The 12795-nt window shown below is 51.8% G+C and overlaps 1 pseudogene; it reads left to right on the forward strand.

The window, feature by feature from the left end:
* The first annotated feature begins 243 nt into the window (after nucleotides 1-243).
* LOC118757604 (cytochrome c oxidase subunit 8A, mitochondrial-like) lies at nucleotides 244-767 on the forward strand (annotated as a pseudogene).
* Nucleotides 768-12795: the final 12028 nt, after the last annotated feature.

Below are 12795 nucleotides of genomic sequence, written 5' to 3' on the forward strand. Positions count from 1 at the left end.
CATATATCAGCGGGGTTTTTTTGTTTGTTTTTTTTTTCTGGTCTGGAGACTCTAAGACTCTGCACCCTTGGTATGGCTGAGTTTTGTCATAAGCTGTTCTTTGCTCATATCCCAGTCAGTATAAAGGTCTGTGTTCTTCAGCTTGGGGAAGTTTTTCTGCCATTTCCTGAGTGATCCCTTCCTTTGAGTTATTTCGTTCTTCCAGACAGTGTCAGAGTGTCCGCATCGGGCTCTCTGTCCACCATGTCCGTCTTCACGCCGCCGCTGCTGAGGGGCCTCCTGGGCCCGGTGGCTCCCGGTGCCGCGAGCAGGTCCATTCCAAGCCTCCCCGGGAGCAGCTCGGGACCATGGACATGGCCGGCGGGCTCACCTCCTGTATCCTGTGTTTCCTCCTGCCGTCCGGCTGGATCCTCTCGCACCTGGACAGCTACAAGAAGCGGGAGTGAAGGGGGCTGCGGCCTCGGCCAGCCAGCGATCACACCCGTCCCTGTATTGCCAGCTGAGCTGTGCCCAAGGGCCCCAGTAACCACACACACTGACCACACCCCGTCCCCACCTGATGGACCACCACTCCTGCATTCCCGGCCTGGCCTGGCGCCTCTCTTCAATCATGTCTTTCAATTCCAGCCAGACCTCTCCTGGATCATGGCCTTCAATTCCAGTCAGCTCTTCCTGACCTCCTGGGACCACCTGTCTGGGTGGGCCCTGCTTCCTGCAGCCCACTTCACAGCAATAAAGTCTACTGAACCCGTAAAAAAAACAAAAAACAGTGTCTGCACCCAGCATCTCCATCGCTTAACTTTGACACTCCCCCATTTCGTGAGATCTTTCTCCTTCTCGCTCACTACGCTCTTCAGTCCATCTGCCCGCTTGCTTTTTCCAGAGCTGCCTGGTGCCTAGTCTGGATTTGGATTTTCTCATAAGCAAACCCTTAGCAACCCCACTGATTCACTCCCCAGATGAATGCAATGGCCAGACTGGGCCAGACTGAAGCCAGGAGCCTGACACTTCCTCCGAATGTCCCACATGGGGGCTGGACCCCAAAGAACTGAGCCATCTTCTGCTGCTTTCCCAAGCCTACTAGGAAGGAGCTAAAGCAGAGCAGCCAGGACTCAAATTTATACAGTGTTCACTTTCAGCTGTGCCAAGAGAGGCTGGTCCTATAATTCTGTTGTTTCAATACACAATTCATATAACACACACACACACACACACATATATATATATTTATATAGTGTTTGTAACAAGTTAGTGATTTATTTTTTCATTTTTGAGAGAGAGAGAGATTGATCTTCTATCCACTTCTTCATTCCCCAGAAGCCTGTGGTAGCCAGAGCTGTACTAGCAGCTGGGAACTCAAGCCATGCTTCCTGCCTGGGTCCGGGGCCCAAGCAGTTGTCCATCTTCTGCGCCTTGTCTAGCCACATTGGCAGTGAGTTGGACAGGAAGAGGAATGACTGGGACTCAACCCAGCACCCATGGGTGCCAACATCTCAGGTGGTGGCTTAACCCACGACTGCATGACATAGGTCCCAAAAGAGGGGAGAACTAGCCCCCGTTTTTTGAATGGTAGAAGCAGCAAGCGCATTCATGAAGGAGAGGGCTTCATCCTTCCTGGGGAGAAGACACACTTGGCTTTTTAACTCATGTATTATAATCATTCATTACATCATTTACAGCATATCCAATATAATGACACTAAAAACTGAAAGATTCTGAATTAGTAAACACGGTTGGTCCCAGGGGGTTTGGATGAGAAGTTTTAGGTCCCTATTATTATTACTCCCATTTTACAGATTGTGAAGAGCCATTGAGTCAGGCGAGTGACTCCAGTTCAGTGGACTTCTGGGACTTCCAGCCAGGAGAGGCGTCCATAGCTTTCCTCATCCTGATGACCTGGCCTAGACCCCAGTGACCCCGACGATGGGTTGGTGAGTGCTTTTGGGAAGGGTGTCACCCAGGAAGCAGGTGGCTGGGACTCAGATTTGCATCCTGGAGTCCTGACCAGCGGTGCTCCCTGGCACCTACCTAGGGAACTAGCCAGTGGTCTGCCCGGTCAGCACTCTGTGTGTGTGTGTGTGTGTGTGTGTCCTCCAAGGTGGCTCCAGCTGCTCGGTCACTCCTGAAATCCTGCCAAAGGACAGCTTGCGTAGGACACAGCCTGCCAGGGCTGAGAGCTCTGTGTCACCCACTGTCACGGGAGACCCTGCAATGTACCTGCGGCATACACCAGCCTGCAGCCCGAGGTTCTCTGTTGCTATAGCAACAATACCCAAGGCCAGGCACTTTACTCAGAAAAGCGGTTTTCTTGTATAGGCTGAGAAACCCATCCAGTGGTTCAGCAAGGACCCGCTTAGCAGGTCCCAAGAGGATGGAAAAATGGAGCAACACCGTGTGCAGATCAGCAGGGTGCAACCTCGCTTGACAACAGCTCCTCCTCTATGCCAGTCTCTCCCCGCAGCACTGCCCCCCCATGTCCCAGGCCCTGAGCCCTGGACCTACTTCTTAAAGGACCCTGCCCCTTGACACTCCCCACCGGGCGGGGGGCACACGAACCTCTGGGGCCACCTCCCAACCTCAGCTCTCTGTGAGGATAACAAAGGGAAGTGCCCACTCCCCTGTCTCTGATGATATTTCTCCAGAAATCACATTACCAACAGTGTAAGAGTCCAAACATTAAGGCTGGGCATCAGGAAGGTTGGACAGCATGTGACAGGGAGGACACACGATTTAATATCTCGAATGGGACGTGGGCTATATGAACAATGGTGAAGACCGCTCGCTTGCCAGGTATCTGCACTTCACTGGGCCCCCAGTGTTGTAGCTTGCTGCTCCACCAAGAACCTAACTGAGGCTCAAGTGCATCCCGATGACCCTCTCTGGAGGCTGGCTCTTCCCAGGATTCAGGCTCTCACCTGATTCCCAGCCTGCAGGGAGGCAACTTATTTGTTGAGTGACAATGAGCAGTTTGAATCCTGCTGGGTGGACCCTGTCTGCCTACAGGACGTCAGAGTTCACAGGACAGTGATGGAAGAGAGCCTGGGTGACAGAGGGTTGTGACAGACCCTGTAACACATGGAGCCTGGGTGAGGTTGGCTGGTGCTGTGGCACAGTGCGTTAAGCCACCATCTGCAATGTTAGCATCCCATATGGGTGCCAATTTGTGTCTCAGCTGCTCCACTTTGGATCCATCTCTCTACTACTGCAGCTGGGAAAGCAGCAGAGGCTGACCCACGTCCCTGGAACCTTCCAGAGATGCTTCAGACCAGCCCAGGACTGGGTGTTGTGGGTGTTTGGGAAGTGAGCCAGCATTTATCTCCCTCCCTGTAACTCTGCCTTTTAGTCAACAAAACAAAATATAAAAGTATGCTGTGAGGTGAGCAGAGGGAGTGGCTGGAGGCATGCCCTGACAAAAAGACGGGAAACATGGTCAGGGAATGGAGCAAGGTCAGGGGGCAGCAGGTAGGGTGGGGACAGGTGGAGACCAGAGGGGCTGGCAGGAGTCCATCAGGCCAGGAGGGGCGCGGCAGAGCAATGTAACACAGGCTGAAAGTGGAGAAGGAAGGCCAGCAGAGGGGTGGTGGGGTTGTTTTGGGGGGTCTGTGCATTGTCATCCAAGGCACCCCAATGGTGACAAGACCTTCTGTGGTACCAAGAAAGAATACAGCCAGTCTGACCGCAGCTGCCACCTTGTGGTCACGCTGATTGTGACATTCAGGGAAAAGCAGCCCGTCCTGCCTGGAATCCTGGCTTTGTGGTTAGCCAAGTGATGTGTGTTGAGCCCCTGCAATGTGCTGCATGCCTCACTTACGGTATTTCACTTACTTCTTGCAATTTTTGTAAAGATTTATTTTTATGTAAAGGCAAATTTGCAGGGAGAAAGGGAGAGACCAGAAAGAAAGAGATCTTCCTTCTACTGGTTCCCTCCCGCAATGGTTGGAATTAAGCCAGGTGAAGGCAGGAATTGGTGCTTCTTTCTCGTCTCCCACATGTGTGAGTGCCGGGGCCCAAACATCTGAGCCGTCTCCCACTGCTTCCCTGTGCCTGGTCCCTGGGGGCTGTGAGATGATCGAGGCTTGTGATCTGCTGTTTTGGGGTAAATGTTGTTTATATAAACATTTAAGATTTATTTATGTGAAAGGCAGAGCTAGATAAAGAAGCAAAAGGCGAGAGAGAGAGTGCGTGCTCTTCCATCAGCTAGTTCACTCCCCAAATGGCTGCAACAGCCGGAGCAGGGCCAGACTGAAGCCGGGAGCCTGGAGCTGCTGGGTCTGCTGCAGGGGTAGCAGGAGCTTGAGCCACCACCTGCAGCTTCTGCAGCGTATTCACAGGGAGCTGGCTGAGAAGTGGAGCAGCTGGGACCTGAACAAGTACTCCTGGGTGGGATGCCAAACGAGGGCCTAACCAGCCGCACCCAACACGCGACCCATCTCAGATGATTTGTTGCTGTTTTTAGACCACTTTCCAAAGTTTCTACAGCCACATATGACTTTCCACCTTGGAGAGAAAGGATGCTACAGATAATAATGAGTGACAGGCACCTGCCATGGAGGGGCTCCTGAGAGGTGGTGGCCCACCCCCAACTGCACGAGCCACCTACCCTGTGGCCTCCTGATATGGGTCAGAGCAGCTGCGTGCGGGAACAAAGTGTGGCTGGAAATAAGGCTATGGGAGGGAGGAGTTGGGGTAGGTATGGGGGGTACAGTGGGAAGGAGGAGAAGAGAGGAGGTGCCAACAGGGAGTCTCTGCTCCTCCCCAGGTGCAGTCCATGTAGATGCTCACCAAGAACCTGACTCTGCTGGGCTGCGTGTGTGAGAACTGCCCTAAGAAGATGTTCAGGGCCCGGCGGCGTGGCCTAGCGCCTAAAGTCCTCGCCTTGAACGCCCTGGGATCCCATATGGGCGCCGGTTCTAATCCCGGCAGCTCCACTTCCCATCCAGCTCCCTGCTTGTGGCCTAGGGAAGCAGTCGAGGATGGCCCAAAGCTTTGGGACCCTGCACCCGTGTGGGAGACCTGGAAGAGGTTCCAGGTTCCCGGCATCGGATCGGTGCAGCACCAGCTGTTGCAGCTCACTTGGGGAGTGAAACATTGGATGGAAGATCTTCCTCTCTGTCTCTCCTCCTCTCTGTATATCCGACTTTCCAATAATAATAAAATCTTAAAAAAAAAAAAAGAAGATGTTCAGAAAAGAGAGTGGGAGAGAGATGCAGAGCTGGGCGGGACCCCGCAGCTGCCCAAGGACTTGAGCTCAATGCACACTGAGAGCAGCTGAGTCACTGGGAGCTTCCCTAGGGCCAGCCCTCATGCTTTCCAGATGAGGAAACCCCCCTTGGCTCAAGGTCACTCAGCCGGAAGGCATATCAATGCCCTTGTCACAGAACCAAGCTGTGGATACCAACCACCACGGACTTCCCCAAGGCGGCATAGAATGTTCTCTGTCACCCAGGGTGAGGCCAGGGTGGGGCTGGCTGAGGGGACTGTGGATACACCCACTGTGTGACCGCTGGCCACCAGGGCACAGCCAGGCTGGCTCTGAACAGGCCTGCTGTAGGAGGCTGATCACACATTACTTGCAGAGATGTTTGCCGAAAGCTTCCCTGGCAGTGCCTGTGGAACTATTCTCATCGGTCAGCCCCTCACTCCCTTAGGAGCTGCTCCATTATCTGACAAAGCAGAGCAAATACACCAGTCCAGAAGTCGCCGGGGTTGGCCACACCTCGGAGGTGCTGAGTCCCCACCATTTCATCATTAGGTCAGTGCCACAGAATGTCCTGGGTGCCACTGTTTTGGTCACAGGTGGCTATCAGGGAAATGCCACACAGGGCTCCATCCAGTCTGGATCACTTCCTTACCCCAGGGAGGGGAAGGAGTCGGCTCTGTAATCAACAGGCCTGTGTGTTTGGACCCAGATCTTGAGGGGTTCATGCTGCATGCCCGCCCCCTAGAGGAAGGAGGTGAAGCCGTCACGTGTGAAGGGAAAACTTTGTTCTTTGGGGCCCGCTGAGGGCAGCACGCAGGCCAGGCTGCGTCTTCGCTCTCCTTTTCAAATGATACCCTTTTCACCGCGTCGCTTAGGCCAGAGAAAACACGCACTTCCCCACCCTGAACCTGCAGGGAACGCGCCTCCAGGAGGCGCAGCTGAGCTTCAGGTCCAGGCCACCAGCCGCAGCCACGTGTCCGCTCCCTGGGCGTTCTTGGAAAACCCTGGGAAAACACTGAACTTCCTGTCGTGAAATGGGTGGGGATCTTTCGCAAGCGGGAGTATGGCTGGCGACAGGGCTCCATTTGTGCGTCGCTGCCTTGTCTGCTGGCCAGACTGAGCTCCCTGGAGCCAGGCTTGAGTCTCCACAGCCCCCACCGGGGTACCGGAATAAGCCTGTCTTTGGTCTCCCTCCCCCCCGTAGCCCAGGGAGCTTCCTTGAGCCTTGGCTGGCTACCCAACCCAGCCGACGCGGAAAGCAGGCAATCTTCCAGCGTACCATTCGCAGTCTCGCAGCCAAAGGCCCCTGCTGCTACGTTGCCTGGGGACCACTGGGGCCAGGCTCTACGATAAGGAGCTGTGTTGCTGTGGTGGACCCTAGCCACGCAGGTGAGGGGAGGGAGAGGATCAGGGTGAAGGGGAGCTATAATAGCCTTTCCCCACCGCTAGCTCCCCAGTCCAAAGCAGAACCCTGAGCCCTGCCCCTCCAGGCTTCTCAGCTCAGCCAGGCCTTGGGGGTGGGAGGGTGAGGAGGGATGCCTCCCTGCCGAGAAGCAGCTGGGGTCAGGGAAGGGGCTTGCCTTTTGGAAACAAACTCTCTGGGTCCCTGGATGATCAGCCTCTAAGTTCTAGGAGATTCAGTTTCTTTGTCCATAAAATGGCATCGTATCTCCTGCCTCCTGGGATGAGAGAAAACACCTGGGAGACGCCCAGCACAGAGCTGACACCTGCGTGTGGAGGACACAGCCAACAGATATCTGTTGGGTAAATGAGTTAGCCAGCCTGGGAATCTTGCAGACAGGTGGCATCTGAAGGTTCATAGGACTGGAAGCATCTTCGAGCCTGTGGCCCGACCAGGAGAGACGTAAGGTCCTTCCAGATCTTCCAGATCTGTGATCATGGCACAGGGTTAGGAATGTGGGCTAGACAGGGTCGATCAACATGTGCTGTGTAACTACTAAATAGATATGTGGTTTGGAGCAAATCACTGATTTCTCTTTGCCTCGGTTTGCCTCATCTGTAAAATGGGGCTAATGGTGTCTGCTTCTTAGGTTGCCAGAAAGAGCTAGAACATTCTGGAAAACACTTTTTTTTTTTAAAGATTTGTTTATTTTTATTGGAATAGCAAATTTATACAGAGAAGTAGAGACAGAGAGAAATATCTTCCATTTTCTGTTTCATTCCCCAAGTGGCTGCAATGGCCAAACCTGAGCTAATCTGGAGCCAGGAGCTTCTTCTGGGTCTCCCACTTGGGCACAGAGAGCCAAAGCTTTGGGGTATCCTGCACTGCTTTCCCAGGCCACAACAGGGAGTTAGATGGGAAGTGGAGTAGATGGGCTATGAACCGGTGCCCATATGGGATTCTGGCAGTTGCAAGGCAAGGGTTTAACCACTAGGCTACCACACCAGGCCCTCTGGGCAACACTTTAAAGGTGTTAGTCCTGCGGTATAGAAACCAGCATCCCAAATCAGAGTATGTGGGCTGGCTATCGGGCTCCGGCCCTGCCTCCTGTTACCTACCCATGTGAAGGCTCAAGCTGCTGGGTCCCTGGCACCTGGAAAGGGAACCTGGTTGAATTCCCAGCTCCTGGCTTTACTCTGGCCCAGTTTTGGGGAGTTTTGGGGAGCACGAGAATGAGCCAGAGGATAAGAATCTCCTCTGTCTAGCTCCTTTAACCTCTCCAAGACAAATTTAGAGAAAAACCTCAGGGGCAGGTATGGCATGGTGGTGAGATGCTGCTGGGACACGGACATCCCGTGTTGGGAAGTCTGGGTTCTTTTTAAGATTTATTTTTGAATCGGAAAGTCAGATTTACAGAGAGAAGGAGAGACAAAGAAGAAAGATCTTCTGTCCTCTGGTTCACTCCCCAAGTGGCCGCAATGGCCAGAGCTGAGCTGATCCGAAGTCAGAAGCCAGGAACAAGGAACCTCCTCCATGTCTCCCATGTGGGTGCAGGGTCCCAAGGCTCTGGGTTGTCCTCCATTGATTTCCCAGGCCATAAGCAGAGAACTGGAAGGCAAGTGGAGCAGCTGGGATTAGAACCAGTGCTCCTATGGGATCCTGGCAGATGCATGGCGAGGACTTTAGCCACTAGGCTACCACACCAGCCCTGGAAGTCTGAGTTCTAATCCTAGCTCTGCACCCAGTTCCAGCTTCCTGCTCATGCACGCCCCGGGAGGCAGCAAGCAACGGCTCAAGTAGGTGGATTCTTGCCACCCGCAGGAGAGACCTGATTGGGCTTAGGTGGCCCAGCCTGTCCCACCCCAGCTGTTGCAAGCATCTGGAGAATGAGGCAGCAGAAGGAAGATTCGTGTCTAAAGACAGTAACAAATACAGTATTAGAGCAACATTACGGTACTGACAGGAAGAAAAGCAATGCTGGCTGCTGAATCCTGCTGACTGGGGTGCTGTCTGCAACTTGGCTTTCTTATCTGGCTTCTACCCTGCTTTTAGAAGGATCTTTCTAGAACAGAATCTCTCCTTGTGTTCTATTCTGCCCCTAGACTCCCCTTTGCTTATAGTCATATTTCTTGACATTTTGAACTTAATCTCTTTTCAGCCTTAAAAGTGCTTGACTGGCTGTGACGGGGGCAGCTGAAGTTTCTACCTGCAGTGCCAGCAGGGGTGCCTGTTCAAGTCCCAGCGGCTCCACTTCTGACCCAGCTCCCTGCTAATGCACCGGGAACGCAGCTGACCCCAGTGCGTGGGCTCCTGCTGCCCGTGTCGGAGAGTCAGGTGAGGCTCCTAGGTCCTTGCTTCGGCCTGGCCCAGTACTGTCTGTTGGGGTCATCCGGGAAGTGAATCAGCAGATGAAAGATCTCGCTCTCCGTGACTGACTTCCTAAATACATACATAATAAACAAACGTCAATTTCTTTTTAAGTGTTGAGCTTCCCAAAGAGCTTTTTCTCGTGTGGGTTGTACCTATTGAAGTTTATCATTCTAGAAAATACAAATGGGCCCAGCCCAATGGCCCATCTTCCCCATGCAAGTGCCAGAATCCCATATGAGCACTGGTTTGTGTCCCAGCTGCTCCATTTCCCTTCCAGTTCCCTGCTTGTAGCCTGGGAAAGCAGAGGAGAATGGCCCAAAGCCTTGAGATCCTGCACCTGCATGGGAGACCTGGAAGAAGCTCCTGGATTTGGATTGGCTGTTGAGGTGATTTGGGGAATGAACCAGTGAAGATCTTTCTCTATGTCACTCTATCTCTCTGTAAATCTGCCTTTCCAATTAAAAAAAAAAAAAACTTTAAAAAGAAAATATAAGTGAGAATATTTAAAATTCTTTATTGATAAAAAATAAAAGTAGTGAATTCATCATCTGTGAATACTTTTGAGAAAAATTACATTTTTCAAGACAAAAATAACCAGTGAGGAATGTGATGTTCTTTCAAAAATCTTTTGGTTATCTGATTTTCTAGAAAGGCTTATTTATTTTTTATTGGAAAGGTATATTTACAAAGAGAAGGAGAGACGGAGGAAAATATCTGCTGTCTGCTGACTCCCCCAGTGGCTGCAACAGCCGGAGCTGAGCTGATTGGAGTCAGGAGCCTCCTCTCGGTCTCCCACATGCGTGTAGGGTCCCAAGGCTTTGGGCCATCCTGCACTGCTTTCCCAGGCCACAGGCAGGGAGCTGGAAGGGCGGTGGAGCTGCCGGGATATGAACCGTGCCCGTATGGAATCCCGGCACATTAAAGGCGAGGACTTTAGCCACTAGGTTACCATGCCTGGCCCTGGTTATCTGATTTAAGGCAGGTTCTCATTTTTTACCTCACAGTAGTCTGTTGCAACATGTTTTGATTGAAGTTTGTGAAGAAAATAGGCCCTCCCAGGCATCCTTACCTGGGAACATGAGGAATTATTGTGAGCAACCTCTGCAGTCATCACGGTACTCTCCTTTGCCACTACACCAATATTCAATGCATGGTAGTTTCTTATGGGAGAGTTGCAATGTGGAATGTGGGTTCAATCATAACTCACTTTTCCTGGCATTTTCAATCCAAAGGCGTCTCTCCTCTGGGCCAGCCCCCACTCGAGGTGTTGGCCAGCCAGGCTTCTCGCTTCTTGGAGAGGCATTTCCTCCAGATGTGGCTTTGCAGGAATGCGCCTTGGTCGTGGGGAGAGTTCTGGCTCTCTGGCTTGCATGGGTCTGCCTTGGAGCGACACATTTCACTCGGGTAAGCAATCCTCAGAGTCCATGCTGGCGTGATTCTCCTTAGAAATGCTCTTGGTATTGAGAAACTGTCAGATCCACTGTGCGAAATTTCCAGCGTTTTAATTTCCCTCCAAAGCTCACGTGTGTTGTCTTGGTTTACAATACTGTCCTGTTTTTCTGAAAGTGGCAGGTTCACGGTGTTCCTTTTCAAGACAATATCTGCCAGATACTCAAATCTGAAGAACCACAATTTTCTGTTGACAGTTGTTCTTTCAACTATAAATGGTATTCCATGAAAACTGGCTTATTCACTGGCAACTCAAACAATTGCACAAGTGCTTTTCCTAGAGATGGTCACGGTACCCTCAAAGGCAACCAAATCACTTCTTGTATATTTCCCTTCCCATCACATGCAGTGCTGGAAAGTTGGAACCTGACAGGTCAAAGCCATCGAAATAATAATAATCTCCTTATTATTAACATGTTATTTATTTATTTGAAAGGCAGAATTATAGAGACAAAAAGGGAGATCTTCCATCCACTGATTTACTCCCCAAATAGCTGTAATATTTGGGACTGGGCCAGGTTGAAGCCGGGAGCCAGGAGCTTCTTCCAGATCTCCCACAGGTGGCAGGGGCCCAAGCACTTGGGCCAGCCTTTGCTCAGACCTCCCCAGTCCTGGAACGCATGCTTCCAATCCTCCTGATGCTCATGGCACGGACTCACCCTACAAAGACAGCCAGCTCCAGAACCAAGACCAGATGGCCTGGACGCTGCTTCCCAAAGAACAAGTACTGGGCCCAGTGCAATGGTTCAATGGCTAAATCCTCACCTTGCAAGTGTCAAAATCCCATATGGGTGCTGGTTTATGTCCCAGCTGCCCCACTTCCAATCCACCTCCCTGCCTATGGCGTGGGAAAGCAGCAGAGGATGGCCCGAAGCCTTGGGACCCTGCACCTGCTTGGGAAATCTGAAAGAAGCTTCTGGCTCTTGGTTTCAGATCAGCTTAGTTCTAGTCATTGTGGCCACTGGGGAGTGAACCAGCGGATGGAGAATCTTTCTCTCTGTCTCTCCTTCTCTCTGTAACTTTGATCTGCCTTTCCAATAAGAATAAAATATAAATGAATGAAGTTTAAAAATAAATAAATCTTAAGAAAAAAAATAAACACCCAAATGACATCCTTATGGGGCCTGTGTGACCGAGGTCAGCATGAAGGCTGCTTGCTTGGTGGAGCTGGCCAGCTTCCCCCGCCACACCCCCAGTCCTCTTCACTGCGTGGTCCATGGAAGCTCACATGTAATCCACTTGTTTGCTAATGTCTGAGCATGCTTCTCCAGAATATGAGTCACCGGTGTGATAGCAGAAGGTGGGAGCCCTCGTGAAGAGGTGTGGTGACCTTCTGTGGGGTCTAAGGGGAGCTCTCGGCCTTTGCCCCCACGTGGGGAGGCAGTGATGAGGCACGTGCGGAGCAGAGAGCAGACCCTCCCTGGATGCCTCCTCTGCCTTGGACTTCCAGCCCCTGGCACTGTGAACACTCCTGTCAGTGACGAATTTCCCAGTCCAAGAGTTCTTGTTAGAGAAGCTCAATGAGCCACCAGGAACAGCTTCCAGGGGCTTCCTCCACAACTCAGAAATTGCCAACTTAGGAACTAAACTCAGTTTGTGAATTCCTTTTTAAAAATTATTTTGTTTATTTGAGACTTATTTTTACTGGAAAGTCAAATTTACAGAGAGAAGAAGAGATACAGAGAGAAATATCTTCCATCCACTAGTTCGCTCCCCAAATGGACACAATGGCCAGAGCTGAGCCGATCCAAAGCCAGGAGCCAGGAGCTTCTTCTGAGTCTTCCATGCGGGTGCAGGGTCCCAAGGCTTTGGCCATTCTCCACTGCGTTCCCAGACTACAAGCAGAGAGCTGGATGGGAAGTACAACAGCTGTGACGTGAACTAGTGCCCAAATGGGATGCCAGTGTTTACAGGTGGAGGATTAGCCAGTTGTACCACCTTGCCAGCCCCCTGTAAATGCCTTTGGTTTGACTACTTGCCTTGGGTGGTTAGGAAGCTACTGTAATCTGGTGTTTTATACATTTTACTCTAGCCATATTACCATATCTGCCCCCTTTGGTGCTGCTGTAGAGCCCACTGGAAGGAACACACCAAACAGCCAGTCACAAGTGGGAGGGGGAGGAATCCCACTTCCTGCTAATGCACGTCCTGCGAGGTGGTAGTTGGGTTCCTGCTACCCACAGGCAGACTCCGCCTGCCACAGTTGCTGCAGGCATCTGGGGGGTGAACCAGCAGATGAGCGCATTCTTTCTCTCTGTTCCCCCTTTTCTTGCCTTCTCCAATCATCACTCAATTTTTTACTCTGATAACTTGTGAAGTCCAAAGCCCACGCGGCCCTGATAGTCTGTGTGTGGAGCCCGTGGAGTTGTCCAGT

This window comes from Ochotona princeps, chromosome 15 (assembly GCF_030435755.1).
Source record: "Ochotona princeps isolate mOchPri1 chromosome 15, mOchPri1.hap1, whole genome shotgun sequence".
Lineage (NCBI taxonomy): Eukaryota > Metazoa > Chordata > Mammalia > Lagomorpha > Ochotonidae > Ochotona > Ochotona princeps.